Here is a 7,500-nt window from a genome sequence, read left to right as displayed (position 1 = left end):
TCGTGGTTTTTGAGTTGTGAGGGTTGGATGGCCTCCAAATGCCCCCAAATGAATACCATGAAAGTCTTGGTGCACGAAAGTTTTGAGTTGGTTGGGTTTTGCACATGGCCAAGGTTGTCGGTGCACCGCGGCATAGCTAAATGGCTTGGTGGGGAGTTTTGTGAAAAAATGAAATTCGTGGTTTTTGAGATGTGAGGGTTGGAAAGGCCTCCAAATGCCCCCAAATGAATACCATGAAAGTCTTGGTGCACGAAAGTTTGAGTTCGGAGGGTTTTGCACATGGCCAAGTTGGTCGGTGCACCGCGGCATAGCTAGATGGCTTGGTGGGGAGATTTGTGAAAAAATGAAATTCGTGGTTTTTGAGATGTGAGGGTTGGAAAGGCCTCCAAATGCCCCAAATGAATACTGAAAGTCTTGGTGCACGAAAGTTTTGAGTTGGAGGGTTTTGCACATGGCCAAGTTGGCGGTGCACCACGGCATAGCTAAATGGCTTGGTGGGGAGTTTTGTGAAAAAATGAAATTCGTGGTTTTTGAGATGTGAGGGTTGGAAAGGCCTCCAAATGTCCCCAAATGAATACCATGAAATTCTTGGTGCACGAAAGTTTTGAGTTCGGAGGGTTTTGCACATGGCCAAGTTGGTCGGTGCACCGCGGCATAGCTAGATGGCTTGGTGGGGAGATTTGTGAAAAAATGAAATTCGTGGTTTTTGAGATGTGAGGGTTGGAAAGGCCTCCAAATGCCCCCAAATGAATACCATGAAAGTCTTGGTGCACGAAAGTTTTGAGTTCGGAGGGTTTTGCACATGGCCAAGGTTGGCGGTGCACCACGGCATAGCTAAATGGCTTGGTGGGGAGTTTTGTGAAAAAATGAAATTCGTGGTTTTTGAGATGTGAGGGTTGGAATGGCCTCCAAATGCCCCCAAATGAATACCATGAAAGTCTTGGTGCACGAAAGTTTTGAGTTGGTTGGGTTTTGCACATGGCCAAGGTTGTCGGTGCACCACGGCATAGCTAAATGGCTTGGTGGGGAGTTTTGTGAAAAAATGAAATTCGTGGTTTTTGAGTTGTGAGGGTTGGATTGGCCTCCAAATGCCCCCAAATGAATACCATGAAAGTCTTGGTGCACGAAAGTTTTGAGTTGGTTGGGTTTTGCACATGGCCAAGGTTGTCGGTGCACCGCGGCATAGCTAAATGGCTTGGTGGGGAGTTTTGTGAAAAAATGAAATTCGTGGTTTTTGAGATGTGAGGGTTGGAAAGGCCTCCAAATGCCCCCAAATGAATACCATGAAAGTCTTGGTGCACGAAAGTTTTGAGTTCGGAGGGTTTTGCACATGGCCAAGGTTGGCGGTGCACCACGGCATAGCTAAATGGCTTGGTGGGGAGTTTTGTGAAAAAATGAAATTCGTGGTTTTTGAGATGTGAGGGTTGGAAAGGCCTCCAAATGCCCCCAAATGAATACCATGAAAGTCTTGGTGCACGAAAGTTTTGAGTTCGGAGGGTTTTGCACATGGCCAAGGTTGGCGGTGCACCACGGCATAGCTAAATGGCTTGGTGGGGAGTTTGTGAAAAAATGAAATTCGTGGTTTTTGAGATGTGAGGGTTGGAAAGGCCTCCAAATGTCCCCAAATGAATACCATGAAATTCTTGGTGCACGAAAGTTTTGAGTTCGGAGGGTTTTGCACATGGCCAAGTTGGTCGGTGCACCGCGGCATAGCTAGATGGCTTGGTGGGGAGATTTGTGAAAAAATGAAATTCGTGGTTTTTGAGATGTGAGGGTTGGAAAGGCCTCCAAATGTCCCCAAATGAATACCATGAAATCTTGGTGCACGAAAGTTTTGAGTTCGGAGGGTTTTGCACATGGCCAAGTTGGTCGGTGCAACGCGGCATAGCTAGATGGCTTGGTGGGGAGATTTGTGAAAAATGAAATTCGTGGTTTTTGAGATGTGAAGGTTGGAATGGCCTCCAAATGCCCCCAAATGAATACCATGAAAGTCTTGGTGCACAAAGTTGAGTTGGTTGGGATTTACACATGGGCAAGGTTGTCGGTGCACCACGGCATAGCTAAATGGCTTGGTGGGGAGTTTTGTGAAAAAATGAAATTCGTGGTTTTTGAGATGTGAGGGTTGGAAAGGCCTCCAAATGCCCCCAAATGAGTACTGTAAAAGTGTTGGTGCACAAAAGTTTTGAATTGGATGCATTTTGCACATGGCCAAGGTTGTCGTGCACCACGGCATAGCTAAATGGCTTGGTGGGGAGTTTTGTGAAAAAATGAAATTCGTGGTTTTTGAGTGTGAGGGTTGGATTGGCCTCCAAATGCCCCCAAATGAATACCATGAAAGTCTTGGTGCACGAAAGTTTTGAGTTGGTTGGGTTTTGCACATGGCCAAGTTGGTCGGTGCACCACGGCATAGCTAAATGGCTTGGTGGGGAGTTTTGTGAAAAAATGAAATTCGTGGTTTTTGAGATGTGAGGGTTGGAATGGCCTCCAAATGCCCCCAAATGAATACCATGAAAGTCTTGGTGCACGAAAGTTTTGAGTTGGTTGGGTTTTGCACATGGCCAAGGTTGTCGGTGCACCACGGCATAGCTAAATGGCTTGGTGGGGAGTTTTGTGAAAAAATGAAATTCGTGGTTTTTGAGTTGTGAGGGTTGGATGGCCTCCAAATGCCCCCAAATGAATACCATGAAAGTCTTGGTGCACGAAAGTTTTGAGTTGGTTGGGTTTTGCACATGGCCAAGGTTGTCGGTGCACCGCGGCATAGCTAAATGGCTTGGTGGGGAGTTTTGTGAAAAAATGAAATTCGTGGTTTTTGAGATGTGAGGGTTGGAAAGGCCTCCAAATGCCCCCAAATGAATACCATGAAAGTCTTGGTGCACGAAAGTATTGAGTTCGGAGGGTTTTGCACATGGCCAAGTTGGTCGGTGCACCACGGCATAGCTAGATGGCTTGGTGGGGAGATTTGTGAAAAAATGAAATTCGTGGTTTTTGAGATGTGAGGGTTGGAAAGGCCTCCAAATGTCCCCAAATGAGTACTGTAAAGTGTTGGTGCACAAAAGTTTTGAATTGGATGATTTTGCACTGGCCAAGTTGGTCGGTGCACCGCGACTAGATAGCTGGCAAATGTCATTAGACTGGCACTGAATGATGGGGGGTCTGATTGTGTGGGGGAGATTTGTGAAAAAATGAAATTCGTGTTTTTGAGATGTGAGGGTTGGAAAGGCCTCCAAATGTCCCCAAATGAATACCATGAAATCTTGGTGCACGAAAGTTTTGAGTTCGGAGGGTTTTGCACATGGCCAAGTTGGTCGGTGCACCGCGGCATAGCTAGATGGCTTGGTGGGGAGATTTGTGAAAAAATGAAATTCGTGGTTTTTGAGATGTGAGGGTTGGAAAGGCCTCCAAATGCCCCCAAATGAATACCATGAAAGTCTTGGTGCACGAAAGTTTTGAGTTCGGAGGGTTTTGCACATGGCCAAGGTTGGCGGTGCACCACGGCATAGCTAAATGGCTTGGTGGGGAGTTTTGTGAAAAAATGAAATTCGTGGTTTTTGAGATGTGAGGGTTGGAATGGCCTCCAAATGCCCCCAAATGAATACCATGAAAGTCTTGGTGCACGAAAGTTTTGAGTTGGTTGGGTTTTGCACATGGCCAAGGTTGTCGGTGCACCACGGCATAGCTAAATGGCTTGGTGGGGAGTTTTGTGAAAAAATGAAATTCGTGGTTTTTGAGTTGTGAGGGTTGGATTGGCCTCCAAATGCCCCCAAATGAATACCATGAAAGTCTTGGTGCACGAAAGTTTTGAGTTGGTTGGGTTTTGCACATGGCCAAGGTTGTCGGTGCACCGCGGCATAGCTAAATGGCTTGGTGGGGAGTTTTGTGAAAAAATGAAATTCGTGGTTTTTGAGATGTGAGGGTTGGAAAGGCCTCCAAATGCCCCCAAATGAATACCATGAAAGTCTTGGTGCACGAAAGTTTTGAGTTCGGAGGGTTTTGCACATGGCCAAGGTTGGCGGTGCACCACGGCATAGCTAAATGGCTTGGTGGGGAGTTTTGTGAAAAAATGAATTTCGTGGTTTTTGAGATGTGAGGGTTGGAAAGGCCTCCAAATGCCCCCAAATGAATACCATGAAAGTCTTGGTGCACGAAAGTTTTGAGTTCGGAGGGTTTTGCACATGACCAAGGTTGGCGGTGCACCACGGCATAGCTAAATGGCTTGGTGGGGAGATTTGTGAAAAAATGAAATTCGTGGTTTTTGAGATGTGAGGGTTGGAAAGGCCTCCAAATGTCCCCAAATGAATACCATGAAATTCTTGGTGCACGAAAGTTTTGAGTTCGGAGGGTTTTGCACATGGCCAAGTTGGTCGGTGCACCGCGGCATAGCTAGATGGCTTGGTGGGGAGATTTGTGAAAAAATGAAATTCGTGGTTTTTGAGATGTGAGGGTTGGAAAGGCCTCCAAATGTCCCCAAATGAATACCATGAAATTCTTGGTGCACGAAAGTTTTGAGTTCGGAGGGTTTTGCACATGGCCAAGTTGGTCGGTGCAACGCGGCATAGCTAGATGGCTTGGTGGGGAGATTTGTGAAAAAGTGAAATTCGTGGTTTTTGAGATGTGAAGGTTGGAATGGCCTCCAAATGCCCCCAAATGAATACCATGAAAGTCTTGGTGCACAAAAGTTGAGTTGGTTGGGTTTTACACATGGGCAAGGTTGTCGGTGCACCACGGCATAGCTAAATGGCTTGGTGGGGAGTTTTGTGAAAAAATGAAATTCGTGGTTTTTGAGATGTGAGGGTTGGAAAGGCCTCCAAATGCCCCCAAATGAGTACTGTAAAAGTGTTGGTGCACAAAAGTTTTGAATTGGATGCATTTTGCACATGGCCAAGGTTGGCGGTGCACCACGGCATAGCTAAATGGCTTGGTGGGGAGTTTTGTGAAAAAATGAAATTCGTGGTTTTTGAGATGTGAGGGTTGGATTGGCCTCCAAATGCCCCCAAATGAATACCATGAAAGTCTTGGTGCACGAAAGTTTTGAGTTGGTTGGGTTTTGCACATGGCCAAGTTGGTCGGTGCACCACGGCATAGCTAAATGGCTTGGTGGGGAGTTTTGTGAAAAAATGAAATTCGTGGTTTTTGAGTTGTGAGGGTTGGATTGGCCTCCAAATGCCCCCAAATGAATACCATGAAAGTCTTGGTGCACGAAAGTTTTGAGTTGGTTGGGTTTTGCACATGGCCAAGTTGGTCGGTGCACCCGGCATAGCTAAATGGCTTGGTGGGGAGTTTTGTGAAAAAATGAAATTCGTGGTTTTTGAGATGTGAGGGTTGGAATGGCCTCCAAATGCCCCCAAATGAATACCATGAAAGTCTTGGTGCACGAAAGTTTTGAGTTGGTTGGGTTTTGCACATGGCCAAGGTTGTCGGTGCACCACGGCATAGCTAAATGGCTTGGTGGGGAGTTTTGTGAAAAAATGAAATTCGTGGTTTTTGAGTTGTGAGGGTTGGATTGGCCTCCAAATGCCCCCAAATGAATACCATGAAAGTCTTGGTGCACGAAAGTTTTGAGTTGGTTGGGTTTTGCACATGGCCAAGGTTGTCGGTGCACCGCGGCATAGCTAAATGGCTTGGTGGGGAGTTTTGTGAAAAAATGAAATTCGTGGTTTTTGAGATGTGAGGGTTGGAAAGGCCTCCAAATGCCCCCAAATGAATACCATGAAAGTCTTGGTGCACGAAAGTATTGAGTTCGGAGGGTTTTGCACATGGCCAAGGTTCGCGGTGCACCATGGCATAGCTAAATGGCTTGGTGGGGAGTTTTGTGAAAAAATGAAATTCGTGGTTTTTGAGATGTGAGGGTTGGAAAGGCCTCCAAATGCCCCCAAATGAATACCATGAAAGTCTTGGTGCACGAAAGTTTTGAGTTCGGAGGGTTTTGCACATGGCCAAGGTTGGCGGTGCACCACGGCATAGCTAAATGGCTTGGTGGGGAGTTTTGTGAAAAAATGAAATTCGTGGTTTTTGAGATGTGAGGGTTGGAATGGCCTCCAAATGCCCCCAAATGAATACCATGAAAGTCTTGGTGCACGAAAGTTTTGAGTTGGTTGGGTTTTGCACATGGCCAAGGTTGTCGGTGCACCACGGCATAGCTAAATGGCTTGGTGGGGAGTTTTGTGAAAAAATGAAATTCGTGGTTTTTGAGTTGTGAGGGTTGGATTGGCCTCCAAATGCCCCCAAATGAATACCATGAAAGTCTTGGTGCACGAAAGTTTTGAGTTGGTTGGGTTTTGCACATGGCCAAGGTTGTCGGTGCACCGCGGCATAGCTAAATGGCTTGGTGGGGAGTTTTGTGAAAAAATGAAATTCGTGGTTTTTGAGATGTGAGGGTTGGAAAGGCCTCCAAATGCCCCCAAATGAATACCATGAAAGTCTTGGTGCACGAAAGTTTTGAGTTCGGAGGGTTTTGCACATGGCCAAGGTTGCGGTGCACCACGGCATAGCTAAATGGCTTGGTGGGGAGTTTTGTGAAAAAATGAATTTCGTGGTTTTTGAGATGTGAGGGTTGGAAAGGCCTCCAAATGCCCCCAAATGAATACCATGAAAGTCTTGGTGCACGAAAGTTTTGAGTTCGGAGGGTTTTGCACATGACCAAGGTTGGCGGTGCACCACGGCATAGCTAAATGGCTTGGTGGGGAGTTTTGTGAAAAAATGAAATTCGTGGTTTTTGAGATGTGAGGGTTGGAAAGGCCTCCAAATGTCCCCAAATGAATACCATGAAATTCTTGGTGCACGAAAGTTTTGAGTTCGGAGGGTTTTGCACATGGCCAAGTTGGTCGGTGCACCGCGGCATAGCTAGATGGCTTGGTGGGGAGATTTGTGAAAAAATGAAATTCGTGGTTTTTGAGATGTGAGGGTTGGAAAGGCCTCCAAATGTCCCCAAATGAATACCATGAAATTCTTGGTGCACGAAAGTTTTGAGTTCGGAGGGTTTTGCACATGGCCAAGTTGGTCGGTGCACCGCGGCATAGCTAGATGGCTTGGTGGGGAGATTTGTGAAAAAATGAAATTCGTGGTTTTTGAGATGTGAGGGTTGGAAAGGCCTCCAAATGTCCCCAAATGAGTACTGTAAAAGTGTTGGTGCACAAAAGTTTTGAATTGGATGCATTTTGCACTTGGCCAAGTTGGTCGGTGCACCGCGACTAGATAGCTTGGTGCCAAAATTTGTCAAATTTAAGACCTTGGCCAAACTGAATGAAATTTTGTGGGGAGGTTCCTGATATTGTTTAGTGGTGGACTGGAAAAAATGAGGTCGAAATTCGAAGTCTACATGTGCTTTTCTATTTTTCCCGATTTTACACATACCCGGTAAGTAAAAAAAATAAAAAAAATAGTTCCCCTTCGAGAAAAATTATGAAATTTGGTGAGCAAGGAGATACCATTATTCTACGAATTACTGCAAAAAATCGCATCAAAATTCGAAGTATAGCCCGAGATATGGACTTATGTCTGCTC

This window comes from Vigna unguiculata, unplaced genomic scaffold (genome assembly GCF_004118075.2).
Source record: "Vigna unguiculata cultivar IT97K-499-35 unplaced genomic scaffold, ASM411807v1 contig_290, whole genome shotgun sequence".
Taxonomy (NCBI): domain Eukaryota; kingdom Viridiplantae; phylum Streptophyta; class Magnoliopsida; order Fabales; family Fabaceae; genus Vigna; species Vigna unguiculata.
Note: the sequence above shows the minus strand (reverse complement) of the source record.